Source organism: Talpa occidentalis, unplaced genomic scaffold (assembly GCF_014898055.3).
Source record: "Talpa occidentalis isolate TD23 unplaced genomic scaffold, MPIMG_talOcc4v2.1 talOcc4.15, whole genome shotgun sequence".
NCBI classification, from domain to species: Eukaryota; Metazoa; Chordata; class Mammalia; order Eulipotyphla; family Talpidae; genus Talpa; species Talpa occidentalis.
In genome coordinates, this window is record NW_023601543.1 from 31,626,344 (window position 1) to 31,649,146 (window position 22,803).

The window sequence follows — 22,803 nt, forward strand, 5'->3', positions numbered from 1 at the left end:
GGCGGGAGGGCAGAAAAGCCTGATATTTTCTTTACCCTACAAGCAGCTTACCTTAGCCTCTCCCTCTGCGACTTCCACCTCTCTCCTCTTCTCTCCCTCCCATATGGTGCCATGTGTGGAGATGCTAACGGACACACTCTTTGGGGGAGGGGCTCACATGGGCATGAGGCACAGCCATGAGAGCCCTTGGGGTGCGCACATTCACTGACCTGGGAGTGTCTACTCTAGGATAATTATGAATCAAGAAATCTCAAGGGGTGGTGAAGAGGGAGGGAGAGGGAGGCAAGGAGCAAAGTTTCAGTCATTTTTATGCAGCAGGGGGTTAGGTACAATAATCTGAAAGTGTGCAACAGGAATAGGGGAGTTTGGTCTGGAGGCTGCCTCTGCTTAAGGGTAACTTATTGGGGTGCCTTGGTGAGCAGGTGGCAGCTGACAGCAGTAAGAGAGGAACTGAAGCTGCTCTTGGCCACCTGAGAGCTCTGTTTTCAAGTTGATGAGAAAGGATCCTTTGCTGGGTCAGCAGGCAACAGATAAAGCCAGAGATGGGACCAAGGAGAGGCTGGCAAAGAAAGAGTGGGCAAAGTCCTTCAGATACAGTGGCTTCCGCCTGAGAATCTGCTCGGACAGTGACTGTTTGCCAACTGCCCCCGCCCATATCCAGGGCCTTCACACAAGGTAACTGTGACTGGCAGGGGTAGGAGGGCGTAGTACCTATAACCCACATGTACAGGGGATAAGGGCCAAGCATCCTCTCCCCACAAAGCCCTGGCCTAGTACAATGCTTTTTCCATGATGGCCTTTTATTAGATAATCAGGGAATGTTTTCCCATCTCCACTCATAGATTTAAGAGGGGAATAGAACCATGGAATGATCCATGGCCTTCTTGAGATTTGATCCGCCCAGCCTTGAGCTTAGATAATTATTACAGAGGGCTCTGACCTGGTCCATCTGGACATCTATTCTGTTTATCCCACAACCAAAGCCACCAACCCAGTTTCTGTTTGTCCTCTTAGAGAGTCTCAGTCCCAACAAAGACCCAATGCCTCTTGCCCTGTCCCCAGCATCCCAGCTGACACAGGCTGGCACTTTAAAAAAGAACCTTCCTTTAGCCCCCTCCAAACAGGAGATAATGAAAAGGAAAGAAAGTATTGATGGTATCAAATGGGAACAGCTCCAAAGCATTGACAAAATTTTTGGATATTTTTTAATTGTATCACTTGTTATTGAGGTAACATTGGTTTACAACACTGTGTATGATTTAAGGGTATAGGTTCATACCTCTTCAGATGTATGTTACCTCACCACACTCACCACCAAGGCACCCATAGTCCTTCACCTTAGACCGTTGGGGCCCCTCCCTGCCTTGCTCCCACCCTACCGCCCTCTTCTAGTAGCCTCAATATTGCAGTCAGATTGCTATGGTGTGTTGTGGTTTAGTTTTTTCTGTTCCTCATTTTGTTTCTTAATATTCTACATATGAGTATTGTCTTTCTCCCTCAGACTTTTTTCGTTAGCATAATCCCCTCCAGTTCCATCCATATTTTTGCAAATGGCAAGAATGTGTCTTTTTATATAGCTGAGGATAAAATCCATGATGTATCTACATACCACACCTTCTTAATCGACTCACCTGTCTTGGCACGCAGGTTGTTCCCATACTGTGGCTACTGTCAATAGTGACAATAATATTGTCAATATTAGCACAGGAGTGTGTATAGCCCTTTGAATTAGTGTTTTTGCATTCTTCAACTGGATACCTGGAGTGGAATTGCTGTTTCATGTGATAGACCTATTTTCAATCTTTTGCTAAACCTCTACACTGTTTTCCATAGGGGCTGGACCAGTCTACATGTCCACCAACAGAAAGCACTGTCAAATTTTACTGGGGCCCGTCACTGGAAGGAGAGGGGAGTTTTCCAAAGCATAATTGAGTATGCCAGTTGCACTGGGTGTTGAGAGGTATAATGTAAAAAAGAAGATTCTTTGGAGAAAGACTCAGTTAACCAATGTTAAAACAAAATGTTTGTACCTTGAGACTTCTGAGAATCTCCAAAATGCTAATGTGCATTATGGTTTCAAAAAGATGGAGGGAATAGAGTTAGTGGCTAGATGCCATTTACCAGTGCTCTGTGTTAAATTGGTTTTGTATATTAATGCTCATGAAATCCTCATCACATTAGATGCTACTGTTCTCTTCATTCTGGAGGTAAAGAAATTGAAATATAGAGAAGTGAAGTAACCCATCGAAGGTGACAAGGTAGTAATCAGCTGATTCTGCTCTCCATGGTGTCAGGTTGGTGTAGCAGAGACTGCACATAAGCTCACTGAGCCATTTCTTCTTCTCACAGGGCCCACCGCCAAACTACATTGCCAGGATTTCTTGCAATGAGGTGGTCACCCTCACCTTTGAATTGTGAGCGGAAGTGACACGTCCCTGTGGCTGTTAAGAATGGGTGTGCCTCCTTCACATTCTCTCTTTATCTGTTGGCATTGGCAAAGTAGCCTGCCCGGGCCCTGGACATCCCGAAGTTGCAGTAGCCACAGGCAGTGGACTGGGGGAGGAGGCTGTGTGCTCACTGGGAAGAGAATTCTGGTGGCAAGGGAATCCTTGGTCTGTGGTGATACATGACCACTCTAGGCAATGATCAGGAAATTTAAAATCACAGGCACTCACCTCTTCCTGGAGCAGGCAGAACAAATATTACTTGCATCCTGCCCAACTCCAGTGCGCTCTTAGTTGCTTCTACTAAAAGAAAAAAAATTAAAAGCTCAGATATTTTTAATTCTCTGTTCTTCAAAGTTGGCCTGGATCTCTCAACTGTTTTCCTGTTCCCTCTGTGCTATAGTTTTCATTGATTTGAGGCTCTCTTATTCCCCTAGGCTGATCGGCCTCCTGAGGCAACCTCTTTGGAACGTTGCACTGGTGGATGTCAGTGGGGAACATGTTCTTGCTGAGGGTTTGCGGGGAGCTTTCTCTCAGCCCCTGCAGGTCATGACCTCCTCCCTGGCTTCCTCTGGTATTTTCTGCAGTTCTTGACTAGGAGACTCAGGGCACCTACCACCACCCCCAACCTAGACCACTCTGTGCTGTGTGACTAGACCACGGGGCCTTAAGCCTGCGAGTAATCAGCATCGCAGGGAACTACTTGCCAACACCTCCTGGACATCTTCTAGGTTTCAGGGGTTGGTCTCCTGGGATTGAGGCTGAGCTAAGGGAGAAACTCTTACAAGGTACCGTGACTCCTCATGGGGGCAGGCATCTAATAGGAACCCTTGGCATCTTGGGAGTGGGGAACAAATCCTCTGATGTCTATTCTCTAAAAGGCAGACAAAACCCTTGATAACAATTATATGGGAGCCGGGATCCGTGGGGGTAGACAGCACATTTCCCAAGGGCATAAGCTCCAGGTTTGAAGGGACACGGCTAGCCATGGCTGTGGACGGGGGGTGGGGGAGTTGGGGGGGGGGAAAGGAAAATAATTATATTCCATAGTTATTGAGTGTTTAGTATATGCCCAGCCCTGCTCTAAGTACTTTATGGACAATGATGTGTTGTCTATAAAACACCCCTATAGGGCCTCCCCTGGTGGCACAGCGGTTGAGCACTGGGCTGCGAAGCTGCCCACAGCCTCTGCAGCGCCAGTTCTATCCCCAGCGAGGGTGCCACATGGCGCGCAAACCTCTCCTGCGGGGCTCTCTGCTCCCCTCAGCAGTGTATTTCTTCAGTCTGCCTGTTCTGCTTCCCACTCTGGCTCTGGTGAATTCTCTCACCCTCCCGCGCTTCTGACTATATCCAGTGTTTGTATAAATAAATAAATAAATAAATCTTAAAAAAAAAAAAAAAAAACAAAACACCCCTATAAGGAAAGTATTATTATCTCCATTTAGAGGCAAAGCAACTGAAGCACAGAGAACTTACCCAACTGGTAGTATAAGACCCATAGTTTGAATCTAGACAATCTACCTCCAAATCCCATGCTCCTAGCCATTAGCACCCCACCTGTGTAGGTGAGCACCTATCCTGCCCTCCACCTTCTGACTTAGCTGTTCTCCATTCAGGACCTGGTTCCCTCCGCCAGGGGCTTTCATTTACCTTGAGGGATATCCTCACTATTTGCCATAGTAATGCCTCGAATCAGGGTGACCTTAGAACACAGAACAGAAGTCTCTCCTAGGAATCTGAGGAGGAAAAGAGGTGTGTCCTAAATCAGATACTTGGAGGAGGAAGGCAGTAAAATAACTGGAAGATGGGAGAAAATCCCTTCTCCCCCCCAAGTAATACAACCAACCCCCTCCCCACTCCACACACACACACACACACACACACACACACTCACACCACACATAGTTCTGTGCCTGATTATTCCAGCAGAAGCACAGAAGACTGCCAGTGAGGACACTGCTTGTTAGTAAGGAAGCTTAACAAATGTGTCCTCCAGCTCTGCTTTTGCAAAAGACCAGAACTTAGGAGGATGGGTGACCTGCAGAACTGCTGGGGCTCAGACAGCACCCCCAGCAAGGGCAGATGCTGAGAAGACACTGGACTGTACTATAGGATTGACTTATTCAAGACCCTGTAAACCAAGGAAGACCTAATAGGGATATCCAGAGGAAACCTCGTTCCTTCACTCTTGAATCGTTTACCCTGCAGGATACCCCTGCATCTTGTTAACCAGTGAGCTACCTAAAGACGGTGCTCAGTCTCCCACATTTCTTGAGGCTTTCGCTCCTCTGCATGCAAGCATAGTCCTGGAAACTGACCCTTCATTTCCCGAGAATAAGCTTACTAAGCAGAGAACAAACTTTCCCACAGTGCTTCTCTCTCAAAGGCTTGCCATCCTGTGTCCACCTCACATCATCAGACATCTTTACAATTACCACCTACTAGTCTCACTTTATTTCTACTTTCTCAAGCACATGGTCTCACCTGTGCTGACCTGACTCAGTTTACGCCTCTATAAAGCAAAGGCGATACCGCCCTACATATACCCTAGAGCTCTGAGACTTTGATGAGATAAAGTTGCCAATAAACAATAAAGTCCAGAGCTCTGTACACGCTGAGCCACATGTGTCTCATCCACCAGCCCTGGAGCTCCTCTTCTCTGAGCGTTCCCTTGCTCCTTCCCCACAGAGTATTTGCACATAGTAAATAAGTTCCATGAATTCAAAATATGACTTGGGGCATTTGAGGGCGACAGTGACCTGTACGTCTCTGTTACTGTGAACTGCTTCATGGCCAAAACCTGGGCCCAGTACTGCCCGGGATCTCCAACAGCAGCACCGGGGCCACCAAGGGAAGCCTGTGTCAGCCATGTTCCTTCAGAGGGGTCCAGAGGAAGAAGGGCTGCGCCAGGCTCCAAGGAGACCAAGTGAAGGCACGGTGTACGCTGTTACAGAGGTCTCCCCTTATCCATGAGGTGTATGTCCTAAGACCACGGTGGATGCTGAAACCCTCAGTAGCATTGAACCCTAGATGGACTCTGTTTTCCCTATACATACACGGTCATTTATAAATGGGGCACAGGACGAGATGAACAACAATAGTAATAAACAATTATAACAACAAATTGTAATGAAAGGTATGTGAATGTGGCCTCTAGCTATCTCTCTCAAAATATCTTATAGAGCATAATATTTTTGGGCCACAGTTGACAGCGGGGAACTGAAACCACAAAAATCAAAACTGCAAAGCAGGGGGGCGGTTGCTGTAATAAGGCGTGGGGGAGGGTGATGAGGGGACTGACACCAGGATGGTAGAGGGTGAAAGGGGGACAGCAGGAGACATGGAAACTGCTTGGACACTGGCCCTTTGTTCATTCCAAACCGTTTCAGGCCCAGCTGATATGAGTGCAATGAGGGAAAAAGGCTGCATGGGATCATCTCACTCTAGCAGCAGACAAATGACTTAAGACACAGGAGAAGGGAAATGATCACAAACCCAGAGATCTGGACCTTCAAGGCCATCTCCTTCATTTTACCGTGGAGGCCCAGGAACCTGGCATAATTCCCCCCAGGTCGCAGAATCAGAGAAGGTTCCAGCCACAGCTGGAACCCAGGCAGCCCAACCCATGCACTGGTGTTCATTCTGTCCCTGCGTCCTCCCACCAGGGGCAGTGACACTTCCCCCCCCACACACACCCATAGGGCCCACTGGATCTTCACAGCAATCACAGGAGTCAGATGGGACAAGGGCTATCACTGCTAGTTTCCGGGAGGAAAGTGAGGCAGGGAAATATCTGGTATCAGTAGCCACAAATATTGACATGGCCAAGAGTATATACCCTAGTGGTCCAGACAGGGCAGCCGAGGGAGTCAAGGAGCCACAGCTGGCATCAGACAAACCTGAGTTTGAATCAAACGTCATAGATTACTGTCCATGAGACCTTGAAGTTAATTTTCCTCTTTGGGCCTCAGTTTTCTCAACTAGAAACTGGGGAATGACAACAGCACTGACCTCACAAGCACGTAGCCAGTGTCCATTCTTCCTTTCTCTGTGCACTCTCCCCAACCCCCACCGCCCTCCTCCACCCAGTCCCAATGCCTCTCTCTTCCAGTGGGAGGGAGGGGAGGAGCAGCTGATAAACACAAGCTGAGAAAGTGAGCTTTGGAACACATAGCCAGCACCACTCTCCTATCACCTGGCCCCAGCGCCTCCTCCCTCCCTCATCATTCCGACAAGGACAGGGATCAGAGAATACTCAGAGGGACTGGCACTCCCCATGCCAGTTGTGTTCCTGGGCAGGCAGCCTGCAAAATCTTTAAATATAAATTAAAAATAAATAAATCAGCAAATCCCAATTGCCTGACCTTGGAAGCAAAGAGACAGACAGATAGACAACAGATGCAGAGGAATGAGCCAGAAGGACCAAGGGCCCCACAGCTTGGGGGTGGGGGAGGAGGTGGAGGCAAAGATAAAATGAAGGTGAGAGACAAGTGCACAAATACGATGCTCACCCCATGGCTGACTCCCTTTTGCCCCAGACAGACAGCCGAGCAGCTTTGTGTCCTGGTAGGACCAGGTCCACTCTCCTTTAGTACCACAAAAACCAAAGCCAATGTCAAGTCCTGACACTGACCCACGAGAATCCCAGCAAGCAGGGGCTTGGTTCAAAAGAGCAGGTGAGAAAATAACAAGTAGTTCCTCTTTCCAGCAGCCCTTGCCCTTGATGCGCCCAGGTATACATGCCTGTTCCTTTGCTATCACCACCGTGCATCTGGTTTTGAGAACACTGGTCTGCTTTTGTTTTGGGGCCTTGGCAAGGGAATGCTATCCCTCAGCTACAATATAGGCATTACTTGGTTGCCTCCACTGTCACAATTCAGTCTCACAGATGGCTGTTCCGAAACCAGGCTCTTGGGAACAAGGCTTTTCCACATTGCTTCTCCTACTTCTCTTCTTTGGCAGCAGGTCCAGGCAGGCTACAAGCTGCAGAACTGGCCCAATTCTGGCTGCGCCAGGCTGGGCTGACCTGATCAGCCTCCAGCAGAAATCAAGGCTGTGGCTGGTGAAAAGCAAGTTTCTTGAGGACCTCCCTGCAAGAGACCCCTTAGCTCAGGGTTTGAGCTAAGACTCTTCAACCCAATAGTCTCTTTGCCTTTGTGTTCACTTCCTGTGTCCCCGTATCGGAAGGACAGTTTCCCTAAACCAATTGCCAGGTGTGCTGGCCGTCGGGTTCCTGAGGCCTGGAGCCCTGGACATCTCTGCTCAGGTGCAGTGTCAACTCAGCCAGAAGAGGTAAAGCTTCTCCCCACCTTTGAGCAAAAAAGCAAGCTGGCCTCACGGGATCCAGGACTGCCAAGCTGGCAAGCCTACCGACGGGGCTCCTTAGGTCAAGTTCCCAGTATAAAGATGGTGGTGGGACTGGGAACGTGAGGAGCTAGTGGAGCTCACATCACAGCCAGAAACATTCTGAATGTGAAAGTGTCTTGCTGGCCTCTAACCAGGTGCCTTTGTGTGTCCTCCAAAGGGGCATCACCTCCAGGTGGACACAGGGACAGATCCCAATGCCCAGGAATTTGGCTGCTGGGCTCTGACTACTCCCTACTCCCTGCCACTTCCCTCTTAAAAAAGAAAAAAGATGAATCAGGGAAAAGGAAACTCACATTTGCTGAGCAAGTATTGCTTGCCAGACACTGGCTCAGGCCCTTTACCAATACCTGCTCCCATTTCTTTCTATTTTCTTTTCTCTCCTGCTGGGGTGGGGTAATTTTGCCTCGGGTGCAAAGAATGGCATTGACTGGAATTTTGTTAGTCACACTGTGGCTAGTTCTTGTGTGGCCCCTTTTGTTTTATTTTGTGTTCATTTTACTTTTTTTCTTTCCCTCTTTAGCACCCTTCATAATCCCATCTCCTTCCCTGATGGACACGATGCCTGTGCATTTGATTTACATAGATGATTTTATTCTAGGCACCCTTTTCTGCTTTTTTTTCATGCAATGTCACAATTATAGAGGGCTAATTATGTTCATCTCTGTGGATCCAGTGCATTCGTTCTGACTACCGCATCAGGGTTTCACGATTTGCATATCTTGCATTTTATTTGAACATTCCTCTGTGGATGGACATTCAGGTTGTTTCTGGGTCCTCTCTATAGCGATATTACAATGAACACTTTCAGACGAGCCACTTTGTGTACTTGTGAGAGCAATTCTTGGGGATAGAGACTCAAAAGTGGAGTTGTTCTGTCACCGGGTGTGTACTGACTCAAATTCTCTAAATACTTCCAATTTGTTCTCCAAAATGGCTGCATCAATTTACATAACTCCTAGCAGTGTGTCAACTTCTGTCTCCCTACATTGTTACCAGCATTTGTCCCTAGTCCACACTTTTAAACTATTTTGTTCTGATGGACTTAAAGGAGTATCTTCTGCTGTTCTGCTTTGTCTTCCCCAACAATGAGGTTGAGAATTTCTTCCAATAATTTTGAGCCACTTATTTGAACTTCCTTTTCTATAAATTGCCTATTCATATGTGCATTGTTTTCTTCTATCAGATTTCCTTCCTTGTCCTACTTATTCTGGACATTAATCTTTTCCATCCATATACATTCACATACATTACAAATATTTGCTCCAAGTTTGTCACCTCTGTGTTTAACTTGCTTTTGAGTCCTCTGTAGAACAGAAATGTTTATTTTTAGTGAACTTTAATCAAATCCACCCACTTTCCCCTTTAGATTTATGTTCAGGTCTTGTTTAAGAAATCTCCCTTGTCCCAATGCTATGAAAGATATTAGCCTACAATTTCTATTAAGGGTTGTGTCATTTTGCCTTTAGGGTTAAGTCTTCAGTACCTCTAGATTTTATTTCGTGTATGGACATGAGATAAACATTTTATCTTGTTTTTCTAGATAACAAGCCAATTTCCCCACTAGCACTATGTTGCTCTATGGCTCACAGCTCTTAATTAAGCTTTAAGTCAAGATCTATTTACTGAGTTCCCAGTGTGCTCCATGCCCTGATGTTGTGGAATTTATGACCGCAGCCTGCCTTCAGGAAGTATGCCATCCTGCGGGTGGGCTTGAGATGTGGCCACAAGGACAGAAGAAGAAACAAAACAATATCTAAGTAGGGATAAAGTCCTTGGAAGCAAAGAAAACAGCTTTGGAAGGTTAAAAAGAGAGCTGAGTCCCAATTCCCAGACTGGGACACAAAAAAGAGCTGGATTCGGGGTACCGGGACTTTGATACCTTCACTCGGAGGTGCTCCTCAATCAAGCCACCTTTATGCAGTTGCCAGAGAATGAAGGAGCAGATAGGAGCTGCCGAGACTTATGATCTGGCCTTGTGGGTGCACTTAGGGCTTCCTTCCATGCCCTTCCCCCTCTTCCGGAGCCTCAGCCAGCTAGGGTGCCAATTAAGAAGGAAGCAAGGTCATTTTTTGACTGGAGTCCAGGCACCCAGTCCACAAAATCTCCCTGAATCAGCTGTCTCCCTTCTCAGAGCAATGGATTTAATTAAAGGGAATTATTTGTAAAATGATAATAATAATAAACTCACTGCTCTTCCGGAGACCACATTTCCTCCACAAATAGGCTTTAATTTGACCACCAGAAGGAAGGGAGATTTTATGAACTGGGTGTCTGGACTCTAGTCAAAAAGGACGATGGGTTATGAGAGACCAAGACAGGAATTTCCTCTGTCCAGAAGCCTCCCTTAGCCTAAACTTCTGGCTTCTAGGTTACCCATTCCTTTCTAATTCTGCTGCCAGAAAGGAAAAACTATGGAGGCTTCAGAGAATCCTCCTACCCCTGCCTCCTGGACCCCTCTGCCTCAGGGTGCTGTGCCACGCCACACCTCCCCATGTTATGCCACAAAGGTATAACACCTTGCATTCCAAAGTTGGCCCTCCCTGGAGTCTGCATTGCATTGTACATACCAATTATCCTCAGCCAGGCAGACTGATTTTGCTCCTAGTAATCTCCTTCTGCTTTAGTGGTTTGAGACTTTGGAGGGGTGGGTGGGAGGGGTACAGAAGTGGGGGAAGAAAGGCAAACAGAACTCATCAAAACCAACAAACAAAAAAAGCTCTCGAACTCCCAGCTCCTTAATCCTCTCAGGACCTACTCCTCACCATGGCAACCAGTAAGCCTCCAGGCCTCCCAAATCCTCAATCCAGTTGTTAGTGAAAAGCAGAGGCTGGCTGCTTTGCCTGGGATGATTTCAATCGTGGGTAAATTAAGCTGGTCCTGGGGAGATGCGGAAGTTGAAGGAGGAAGCAGAGAGAAGAAGGGGGAGACTGGGGTGAGGAATGGCGTATCCATTAAGCTGCATCTCTCAAGAAGTTTCCTGAAAAGGTGTGGAGGACCCCCAAAGCCAATTTGCATTAACCCTCAAAGGTCTTGGTGAGCCCTGGCCCGCCCCAATCTTCTTCCCTGTTCCCCTCAAGCAAGCCACTTAGAGCTGAGGGATCCTTCAGCTTGTGTGCAGGTACCAGTAGCTCTTCGCAGCCCAAAGGGATTTGCTCCTTCTTTGACTAGAAGCAGAAAGAAGAGAGAGAAAAAGTTGATAGGGTTATCAATTTTCAGCTCGCCCAGGAGACAGCTGGTCACTGGTGAGTGTATAACTCTCCAAGGAAACATGAGGTATACTCTTTAGGAAAGGTTCTTGGCAGTTCTGCCTCTGTGACCTCCATCCCTGGCTCCCCAGACCTCCCAGAGGCACGGTTGCCACAGCCTTCTAAAGGTCACTGACCGCCAGGGGTGATCTATCAGAGCCCAAGGTAGGCAGTTCTTCTTGTCATATCAGAGACTTATATCTCCACTGGCAGCTGCACTAGCAGCTATCTTTCTTAAGGAACTGAGGCTGGAGCTGGGCATGGGGCTGGAGAAGATTCACGAACTCATATAATGGACTGAGCCTTGACTCAGAAATCATAGCTGAAGCTAGTCCCCGGGCAGCCCACACTGGCCCTGCCCCACCCCACACAGAGCCTTTCCTCCATGCAAGCTTTCACAAGGAAAAAAGAGGCAGTCAGGTGGGGAGGAGACCTGAGAGGAGGTCCCTGAGAGTCTCACTCATGTTCATGGCAAGTGGAGGATTACCTGCTCAATTTGTATTCTTAGTGGGCTTGATTTCCCCTATTGGAAAGGGACCTGGACACTCCTGCCTCCTTAAAAACACTACCTTCCTTCCTCTGTATGTTCCCTGTACCTGACACCATCTGTACACTCTTTCCCTTGCCTTTAGTGACTGGCTGAGTTCCAGGTTCTTGAAAAATATTCATCTCCTCTTCAGTTTGAGGCCTTAATAACTTAGAATTACTAATTTCTGAGTCAGTGGGGAGTCTTGCTTTCACACACTTTGGAAGTCACTAAAGACCACTAGAGCGGGTACCATGTCTCATTTGCTCACCATGTGTTTCTGATGTTTGCGTGACAAGAGTTAGTATTTAATGAAGATTTTTTTATGCAGCCTACCATGTGTATAAATCTCAGTTTGTTGATCATTTAACATAAACAGCAGCAGCTACAACTTCTATTTATTGAACAACTACTATGTGCCAGGGCTTGTGTGAAGACTCCATATACAGCTTCTGCAGCCACCCTAAGTGCAGCTGCCCAAAGGGAAGGTGGCCCCAGCCCCTGTTATTGTGAAGAAGCAGGAGGCCAAGAAGGCAGTAAATCCCCTGCTGGAGAAAAGGTCCAAGAATTTCGGCATCGGAAAGGACATCAAGGCAAAAGGGACTTCACCCTCTTTGTCGAATGGCCCTGATATGTTAAGCTGCAGCTGCCAAAGGCAATTCTCTATAAGCAGATGAAAGTGCCTCCTTGCATGAACCAGTTCACACAGGCCTTGGCCCCCAAACAGCCACTCAACTTCTTAATCTGGTCCACAGATACATACCAGAGCACAAGCAAGAGAAGAAGACTGTTGGCCCCAGGTTGAGAAGAAAGCTGCAGGCACAGGGGATGTCCCCATTAAGAGGGCTTCTGTCTTTCCAGCAGGGGTTAATAGTGTCACTGCCCTGGTGCAGAAAAAGAAGCCTCAGGTGTGGGTGTGGTCACACACGACATGGACCCCATCAGCCTGCCCTGTGTGGAAGAGGGGGGATCCCTACTGCATGATCAAGGGGAAGGCCAGGCTGGGGCGTCTGGTCCACAGGAAGATTTGCCCCACAGTCACTTTCACACAGTTTAACTCAGAAGAAAAAGGAGCCCTGGCTGAGCTGGCAGAAGCTGTCAGGACCAATGACAATGACACATTTGATGAGAAACAAGGCAGTGTCCTGGGTCCAAAATCTGTAGCTCCCACCGCCAAGCAGGAAGAGGCGAAGGCTGGAGATCTTGCACTGCCCTGGGTTGAGCGTATGCTGTTGCATCTTCTGTACATAAAGATCATAAACGTCCTCCTTCAGCCAGTGTAAAAAATAAAAAAGACTTCATATATACACTGATTGAAACCTTATAAGAACACTGAGGAGTAGAATCTATTATTTCCTTCCATTCCACAGATGAGAATAAGGAGCTCAAGGATCTAATTCATTGCCCTATACTCAGATGGTTAATAAATGATAGAGCCTGGTACCAAACTCATGGAGGCACCTGTGCCAGCCCCAGTGTGGACAACAGTGCAGGGTGACAATCCTCCAGGGGTCCACTCCTAGCTGCTCTGACGGCCAGATTGCTTGCCACATGATGAATGGCCTTGCCAGCTGACACAGCAGGGCCTGGGCGCCCTCCTGGTGGGCTTCAGTTTCTGAGCAGAATCCCAGGTCATCCCCAGAGTAAGGCAGATAAGCCAGGCAGTCAGGTCTGGGTTAAGAGGCCAGGGGAGCCCTGGGCAAGTGCAGCTGGCTGGCTGGTGCCCTGGGGCTGGGAGAGGAGGGGCCTGGCACTAGCTGCCTTTGGACTCCCTGAGGCTGGGCCCTCACCCCTGTCATGCAGAGGGTGGGCAGGGGGCCTCTGAAGCTTGGGAGCCTTGGTCTCCAGGGCCCTGTTGCCATGCTGCCTGGGTAATCAGGGGGCCCCACCCCAGCGTTCCCAGGAAATCACGGCCTGTGGATCCATCTGCATCCACTGTGAAGGGGTGACTCAGGCAGCCTGGAAACCTCATCTTCTCATCGCCAGAATGTCATGTTCGCTAGGAATGAAGCGCCAGGTCCCGGTGACTTGAACACTGAGACACATGAACACTGAAAGGTCACGCTTCAGCAGACTGGCCTCTGGAGGACCGGGCTCTCCGGGGAGAGGCCAGTAGCTGCCAATGCTGGTGCTTCCTCAGGCCGCATGTGCCGGCTGCACCACGCCCCGCAGACTGTTGAGGCCACGCTGTGGGTGTCCTGGCTTCACACTGAGGAGGCCCGGGCTCTGCTGGGCTGGGTGGGTAATCACGGGCACGGAGCCTGGAAGACGGGGCTGGGAAGGGGATGAGGGCAGCCGGGCTCCAGAGTGCGCGCCCTCAGTGGCGCCCTCAGTGGCTGTACCACACACCTGCCTCCCTCCCTCTGCAAGGGACCCCTCAGACACAGAGAAGCCAAGCCACGTGCTGGGTCTGGATCACACAGCCGACAGCTGCCAGAGCTGGAGCTGCATCAGGTCTCCCCTGCCCACCCAGGCTCTCCTCCCGCAGGCCCCGGCCCGGGAGCCCCTCCAGATCCAACAGGACCTGTCCCACTTCACCCAGCCTAGCAGCATCCCGAGGCCTGGGCAGAGGCTGAGTGCTCCTCAGCCCCACCACTGGGTTTCCTCTGACTGCTCAGCCCTGGAAGGACGTTCCAAGACTGGAAGCATGGAGGGATCAGGCCTTGGGCCTTTGGGCAACGCTTTGGAGCAGGATGACGCCCACACAGCTCCGTGGTCACCGGCAGTGATGAGCGCCTAGTGAACCATCACCCTCCTGCTACCGGGGTCTCGGGGACTCCCCGTCACAGGCCCTCGGGAGCCCTCCCAGCCCAGCCGCTGCACCCCTTCCTCCCTGGCCTTTCTCCCTGGCTCACTGTGGGGGCTGCAGCAGGTAGGTCACTCCCACCCAGGGCTTTTAATGAGGAGTTTTGTCGTGCCCAGGCAGTGGCGATGAATAATTCAGTGAAGGAGGCCCAGGAAATGTTATTCTTTCCCAGAAGAATCCCTTGACAGTGGGAGAGGCAGAGAAGGACTGCATCTTATTATGGGAGGATGGGGGCGGGGTGACAGCGGAGGCAGGAGGAGGAGGAAGGCTACATGGGAGTCTTAACAGAATTCTAAGTGATCCTGTTCAAGCCACTTTGCCACTTAGGAGTTAAGCCTACTTAGGCTGGTGCAAATCCTTGGTAATCTGCTGGCTTTTGCCCCATCAAGCAGCGATCTCTTTATGACCAATGTCTACTTCCATAGAGCAGTGCTGTAATCTCTAGGGGCACTTGCCTGTTTTCTTTATTCATTGGACTTTTAAAATGATTAAGAGTGCTCTGAGGGGAAAGAGGACAGATGGAGGGAAGGAGTGACATGCATTCTTGGTCCTGATTTAGGTGCCAGGGGAACAGAAACAATCTCAGAGAAGCACTTACCAGCTTGCACTGCATCTGAGCACATATCCCTCCCTCGGGGGGGGGGGGGGGCAAGGGTTGAGGAGAAGGTATCAAAAGGTTTTTCTGCAAGGTGATGTATTTCACTTCTGACAGTTCGTGGAGGATGCCAGGTGCTTCTTTTTGGGACAAAGCATCATCTTCCTTTGTCAGTTACACAGCCATCCCCCAGTCAGAATTGGCATATGACACAAACAATGTTTTTAATGCTTTATGTGCCAAGAAGACCCAGTGGCTTTTGCTCTGGGGTTCTAGAGTTAGAAAAGAGTGGGATTTAGCAATCACTTTTCTATTTGTTGGCTGTGTGACCTTAGGCAATTTGTGTCACCTCCGTGAACCTCAACTTCCTCATCCGGGAAGTGAGTAAAGTAACTCCCTCTTATGATGACTGATGACTGTGAGAAATATAGGAAAGATAAAAATGCTTGGCAAATGGTAAAACATTTTGCTTGTATAAGGATATTGAGGACTAGAAAGGCACAATGAGCAACCAACTCTCCTTATCTGGGCTCCTTTGGACAGACAGATCTGCCAGTTGTGTTGGGAATAGTATATTCACCTCAGAAACTGTCAGCAGAAAGCTAACTGGCATTTTAGGGAGTCAAATAAGAAGCTTAATATCAAATGGCACTTCCTTAATACCAGTGGTATCGAGAAAGGCTTGTGGAATTGAAGAATGTGGACTTTCTGAGTGTTACCAACCATCCCGGTTTGACTGGGACTCTCCTCAATGTATACTTGAAAGTTCCTGGTCCTAGGAAAACCCCTAGGGTTGGCAAACCAATATGATGGGTCATCTTAGTTTCTTATAGAAGTGCCCACCTGGATTCACCTTGAATGGGGAGAAGTCACTGAACATCTCCACATATCCCTCTGGCCAAACGGCTCCCTCTCTGCTAAACTTGCTTTGTCATCTATCTAGAAAGAAGTGCCCAGAGCGCTTCTCCCTCCAGCTCCTCAGCAAGTAGCCTCTCGTGTCTTTCTTTCGGGAAAGGTATGATATCAAAAAAGAGCCATGAATTATGAAAACAACAAGAAACAAGTATTACAGAGGATGTAGAGAGAAGGGAACCGTTGCATACTGTTCGTGAGAATGTAAATTGGTGCAACCTCCATGGAAAACAGTATGGCAGTTCCTCAAAAAATTAAACATATAAATTTCATATGATCCATTTTCTGGCTACAAAAATACTATCTCAAAGAGATATCTGCACAACATTATTCACAATAACCAAGAACTGGAAACAATCCAAGTACCCATTGACAGATAATTGGATAAAGAAATTGCGGTATGTATACACAATGGAATACTACTCAGCCATAAAAATGATGAAATCCTTCCATTTGTGACAACATAGATAGACCTAGAGGTATTATGTTAAGTGAAATAAGTCAGGCAGAGAAAGGCAACCATTATAAGATTTCACCCATATGTAAAAGATAAAGAAATAAAATTAATGAACAATCAAAAAATGAAGACAAATTCTTAGATAGTATGAACAAAATAGTAGTGGTTTTTAGAAGGGAAGAGGGGAGGAAGGTGGATAAATCGCGTAAAAGGAGTCAGTTATATGGTAAAGGATGGAAACCAGACTTTTGGTGGTGAATGAAAGGTGGGACACACAGATGTTGATTTATAATGATGTACACCTGAAACCTATATACTGTGACTTCAATTAAACAATTGCACATTAAACAATGTTACTTCAATTAAAGAAATTTGTAAATGTGTCATGACACCTGTCTAGCAGGTCCCCATGGCATATCCATAGTGCTAGAAATGGAAACATCAAAGCTTCACTGAGGGGCTAAGTCCTGGACTTAAAAACCAGAGCAGAAAAAAAGTATCAGCTGCCGGATTCACAGGGTAATAGAAAAGAAGACATATAGCATCACCATGGTAACCATCCTCCAAAGGCCCCTAGCACCTGCTCCTTTCTACACAAGATTTCCCCAAACAGGGATATTTCTTACTTCCTTATTTTTCTTTTCAATAAAGATGTTAATTTTATTTCCCCTCATTTGTGCTTAATGTTCCAGTAGCAATTTAGCTTCTCCTCAGCTCTCCAGCCCCTCCCTGCCTCTCCTAAACCTTTTCTTCCCTTGTCTCCCCATCCATCCCTTCCCTTGTATCTCCTCTGTTTATTCTGTCCCCACAATTTCCTGCCCCCCTTCCACCCAGCAAGATTTCTAACCATTTCTCTTCTCCCAGAGCTAAGCCCTCATCCAGGATGTTTTATCAGCTGCAGTTCGTATAGTCTAGCAAGCATTGGTCCTTGCTCTGGATGAGCACTAAATGGTACTCCCTCCAAAGTCCACATCCTCTGGCCTGCTATCCCCAACCCTGGGGACAGAGTGCTATATAACCCCTGCAGCCCCAGAGAGCAGATGAAGGTGAGAACGGGCTCCTGCATCAAGAAAAATAATAGCATATTGAGTGCCGATGACACAGTTTATGTCTATCATCACATGTAATCTTCATGACAACCCAGAGGTCTTATTTATTAACTTGCTTACAGACGGAGTGACAGAGACTTAGACTGTTTAAAATCACTTGTGAAAAGTCACCAATAGGTGGTAGAGCAAAGATTAAAATCCAGGAGTCCAGTACAAAGCCTGCCCCTTACATAATTATTTTCAGAAGAGTTTGGGGAAAGACAATCTTGTCCTGACTCACTGAATGGGAATGGGGTCCAGGCAAGCCCTTTCACCAGCATCATTTGGAGGGGATCTGGTCAATAAAAAAGTCCATTGGAGCAGGGGAGCAGAAAGAGGAGAGAGGAGTTATACAGTCTCTCTTCAGACACTTAGTGCTTGCATTCATTCATTCTTTCATTCATCCAGCACATTTAGTAAGTGCTTCCCATTGAGCCAGGATGCTCTCAGCCTAGCCATAGGCATCTGTGTTATTGTGGAAAGGAGCGGCTTTTATGAGGCCTGGCTCTCCACTTAACCAGCTCTGAGTCTGTTTCCAGGGAAATTACACTTGCGAGTTGTCAGAAATCATGGCGACGGAAGCGCCAATGAGGTGCCTGCACAAGAAGTGGCCAACTGTGGAGACAGAGCCAGTCTGGGAAGCTTCCCCGGAAACAAAGGGGTGGCAGAATTCTCCTAGAGGTGGGACGGTCTGGGGTGCTAGGCCACCTACCAACTCTTAGCAGTGGGCCCTCTCAGTAGATGGAACCCAAAACTGCCCCCATGTGGCTTACTTTGTGTGGTCAGAGACCCAGCCCTCTGGAGAACAAGGCCTCCGCTTGTGACACCGATCTTCTCTGCTGTTGAGGTCTCTGGAAAAAGAACAACTTTGCTGAGGCAATATTATTTTCATCACTGTCATTTTTTAAATTTATTTATTTATGCATACAGAAACTGGGGTGTAGGTCAGAGGTGCGGGGGGGGGGGTGAGTGGATTCACCAGAGACAGAGTGGGGAGCAGAACAGGCAGATCTACAGAAATCCACTGCTGAGGGGAGCAGAGGGCGAGACAGGAGAGGTCTGCTGTGCCATGTGGGTAGCTCCCTGGCCAGGATGGAGCTGAGGCCTCAGTGGCTGCAGATAGCTTGATAGCGCTGAGACTTTAACCCCTGCGCCACCAGGGAGGCCCTGTCATTGTCATTATTATAGTAGGACAATGTACGCCCACCCAGGGGTTGCCAGGGAAGTAGGTCCCACAGGACAGGGATTAAAGAAATGGTTTGGGATAAGGTAGTGAGACAGATACCTAGATATTCTAAGGAAATCCATTCATTTCTGTTTCTCTCTGCTCTCATTTTTGCGTATTTGGGGTTTTTGTTTGTTTGTTTATGGTTAGAAGAGAATGAGTAAACTGGAAGAAGCCGCTTATATGTGCATAATTTAACTGACTGGTGGCTTAATAAAAAGGGATGCTCTGGCCCCACTGGTGATCCTTTACTGCAAAGTAGCAAGTCAGGAAGGCCAGTTCGCCTGGGCCTGCGCTCTGCTGGGAAGAGCTCATGTCTATCAGGTGCATTGCCAAGTGCCAAGGTGTGCACATGTGCACCTTGTGGAGAGGATGCGGGAGTGTTACTGCACACAGAGGAGAGGACTGGTTTGGGCTTTGGATGGAAGGCAGTGATTTGATGAGGAATAGCTGGCGAGGGAGCCTAAGTTTCTGCAATCTAGTCCAAGCTCTGCACCAAAAAGCTGGATCACCTTGAGTCTGTCATTTCACTTTTGATCCTTCCCTTGACCTTCAAAAATAATAGGTTGGATTTGACCTCTAACATCCTAGCCACTGCTAACATTCTATAACTTTGCAGTTTTGCATAAGATTTTGAGGATTCTAGTCCTTCTTCATTTGCCCCTTGCGAGTCTCTCCTGTTGAATTGTGGTCTGCCTCCCATTCCTCAGCACAGCAATGTGTTTCAGGCATCAAAGCCACAAGGCACTTCGAAGCCACCTGCAAAGACAGTCAAGGCTGCTGTCCTCTCTGCTCGTGGCAAGCTGGGTGAAAGCTCTGCACAGAGACATCTGAGGAAACTTGAGTCAACTGCATTTTCCTTCTAGTGCAGCTCAAGCACAGCACAGAGCTGAAAAGTTCTGGTGGCCTGGGGCAGGAGACAGTGGAACAGAATAGGAAAGATTCAAGTCAGAGAGAAAAATCTCTGTGTTCGTAGGATCCCCTCACAAGATGAAAGCAACTTCACCATCAGCAAGGTTTGATTTGGAAGGGAGTATTGATTATGGACTAACTGTCCACTGTCCCTTAGTGTTTTAAGGATCCTGTCTGTTCTCCCTTGACTAGAGCTGCCAGTGGGGGATGGGCCTGTCTGGCTGTCTCCTGACTTAATGGCCAACTTGTTTGACCTTTGGGGAAAGGTGCCTACCCATGGTCAAACTCTGAGTATTGCAGACTAGATAAAGTGCAGTTTCTTCCTACAAAAGCCTGCAGAGTGACCTTCTACTCTCCACTTACCTCCTGGACCAGGAGGTACAGCATAGCAAAATCAAATCCCAGGAAGAATCAATCATTCTGTACATCCTAGTCCCCATTCTTCATATGAAGAGCCCTATCCTACCCTATCCTAGATCCATCTCGCAGTTGGGCATCCATCTCACTGTTGGGCATCCGTAAAATTCAGCTCATCTCTGGAAGAGGACACCCTAAATGTGCAGATGGTAGAGGCCTGCGTAGGTAAAGAACAGTGAAGAGGCCAGAGTCTGAATGTGAAATGGGACATGAGACAAACGTTTCCTGCACACTAAGTACCAAAAGAAACCTAGTATCATCACTGCTTGTCTATCCTACTGGTTGACTCGAGTTTCACCAACTTGTAAGCAAAGTATAGTTATATTTGGGGAAAGTGGATGTAGACTCAGATTGGAGATATAATAGGTGAGGCAGAAAAGACAGAGATGGGGGCCTCCCTGGTGGCACAGGGGGTTAAGATGCAACACTATGAAGCAATCCGCAGCCACTGCAGCACGAGTTCGATCCCCGGCCAGGGAGGTGACACACAGGGTGCAGCAGACCTCTCTTATCTCGCCCACTGCTCCCCTCAGCAATGTATTTCAGTCAGTCTGCCTGTTCTGCTCCCCACTCTGTCTCTGGTGAATCTTCTCACCCCCCCACCTCTGGCCTGTACCCCAGTTCTTGTATGCATAAATAAATAAATCTTTAAAAAAAAAAAAGACAGAGATGGATGTGTTGTGAGTCTTCATTTTCCCAAGTGCGAGGTGGATCTAGGAAGGACCAAGAACAGATGAAATTGAACAGAGGAGTTGAGATAGAGACCCTGTAATATACTGGGAATTGTTGTGAACCTCACCAACTTGGAATAAAGAATCTTCTCTACCTCTGACAAGCTGGAAGCACTTGAGTGGCAGAAACTTCTCTCCCACAGTAACTAGAATTCTTTTCCAGTCTCCATGGGGACAAGAGAATCCCTTCTGAGTAAGGGGCTGAGGAGGGTCCTTTGGTGTTATTAAAGTTTCTGGGGGACTCCTTCTACACTTAGATTCAATCAATGTCATTACCATGGGCTAAGGTTCCCCAGATAATGGCCTTCTTAGCACTGATTGACAGCTTCTCCAGGACTTGATCTCTGGTCTGAGGCATATCTCTTTACTTTAGCTTTCTCTGGGAAGCTTCTGAGTGCTATTGGTTGCTGCTTAATCTGAACTGGAATTTCAGCAAACTTTTGCCCAGAATCTGACCCATCAAAAAGAACCAGTTCAAATTCTCTCTCCCAATAAACCACCCTGCCCCCCAATACCCCCCCCCGACCCTACCCCCTCACCCATGCTTCCAGTTTTCTCCAGGGAGCAACTCTGAAGTACAAAATATGATCATCCGTACACAATAAACCTTCTAAAGGTCCTCTTAGCTGCATTCTGTCATTCCATAGACCTGGTACTGTACATGGAAAATAAATTGGTCTCCCAAGTACTTTTGCTTCAGGTGATGCAACTGAGCAACTTCCCTGGCTCTGTGCCACTGTTTGCCTGAAAATGTCAAGACTTTAGCATCCTATTTGTCTCTCCTGAATCTGGACCATAATTGAGGTTGGTTGTACTGCGTTTGCAGTTGTGAAACAGCACCTGCCTTTGACTCAGCAGTGGGCCCACTGCTGTGGAAAGTGAGGGGATTATAGAACATGTGGGATGTAATGCATGACAGAAAGGCAATGTGAAGGTTACAGAAAGAAACTGACAATGGGCAGGAAAGAGAAGTCAGAGTTCTCAAAGCCATGCTCTCCCAGTGCCTAATGATGTTGCTGACACTGCAGGAGTGGGCGGCAGCAAAAGCTGGTGCATGTGACCTGCTGGGGTTTCGAGCAGCCTGTTGTCTGATTAGCATCACTGGTGACTCTTTAGGTGTGACTGTCATTGATTACAAGCTGTCGCTTTGGGCGATATGCAGCATAACTTCGTGACATGAATTAACCCACTCTGTACAGAGAGAAGTGGTTTGATTTGTCACCAGACTTAGAGATTCTAATTATTCTGTGTAAGTGACTGTGGCTAAAAAGGCTTCATTAGTACAGTACATGTTGAAGCCCCAGCCACAAATCAAAGAACAAGCTCTACCTGCAATCAGAATGAAACAGACCACTCATCACACCCACTGAGCATCAGCCGACTTCAGCTCAACTCTGAACTGCACAGACCACTCATCACTCTCCATAGTCATGCCCTTGGGCTCTAATTGCTGGCAGCAGGGGCATCATCTTCAGACTGTCAAGGGGAGCTCTGTGTGTGTTCACAGGCACACTTGTGTATACACAGACAGTGGATGTCCCAGGAGGTAGAGATGAAGCCAGCCAGTGCATCCTTGATAATGTTCAACTTCTCATTCTCATCATATAACCTTTGCTTATTTCACTGGGCACTAACTACCCAAAGGAGGCTGATATTATCTTTCTGCTTCAGTCTGTCTCATTGGTCAGCTTGAGATTCACCAACGATCTGATCGGTGTCATTAATCCAAATGCAGCTTTCTGCATAATTCCACATAGTCACCAGCCAAATTTTTCCTTTCCTCAGCGTCCAGTGTCCTATTGCAATAGGCAGACAAACTGACAAACTGAAAGAGAGGTAAAGAGGAAGGAAGGGAGAATAGGAGGGCAAGGGAGAAAAAGAAATGCTAAATAAATGGAGACCGCTTAGAACACACCACAGCAAAAGGCTGAGGGAGTTGCTAATCCCCCTAACTCTGCTAGTGAGGAAAAGCTGATTAGCAGTCACAGACAATTATGTATGCACCACAGAGGGATGCGCATGGGAGTCAGACATGTGTATTCTCCTTAAGATCTAAGCTTCTTGGAAGGGTATCTAAC

At 47.8% G+C, this 22,803-nt stretch overlaps 1 protein-coding gene and 1 pseudogene across 2 annotated transcripts in view; one reads left to right on the top strand and one right to left on the bottom strand.

Annotated features, from left to right (window-relative positions):
* The window catches only part of PLP1 (proteolipid protein 1), a 104,203-nt gene that overhangs the window by 36,966 nt on the left and 44,434 nt on the right, over window positions 1-22,803 (bottom strand). The gene's annotated exons all lie outside the window — the stretch shown is intronic.
* LOC119245564 (60S ribosomal protein L7a-like) lies at window positions 10,575-14,322 on the top strand (annotated as a pseudogene).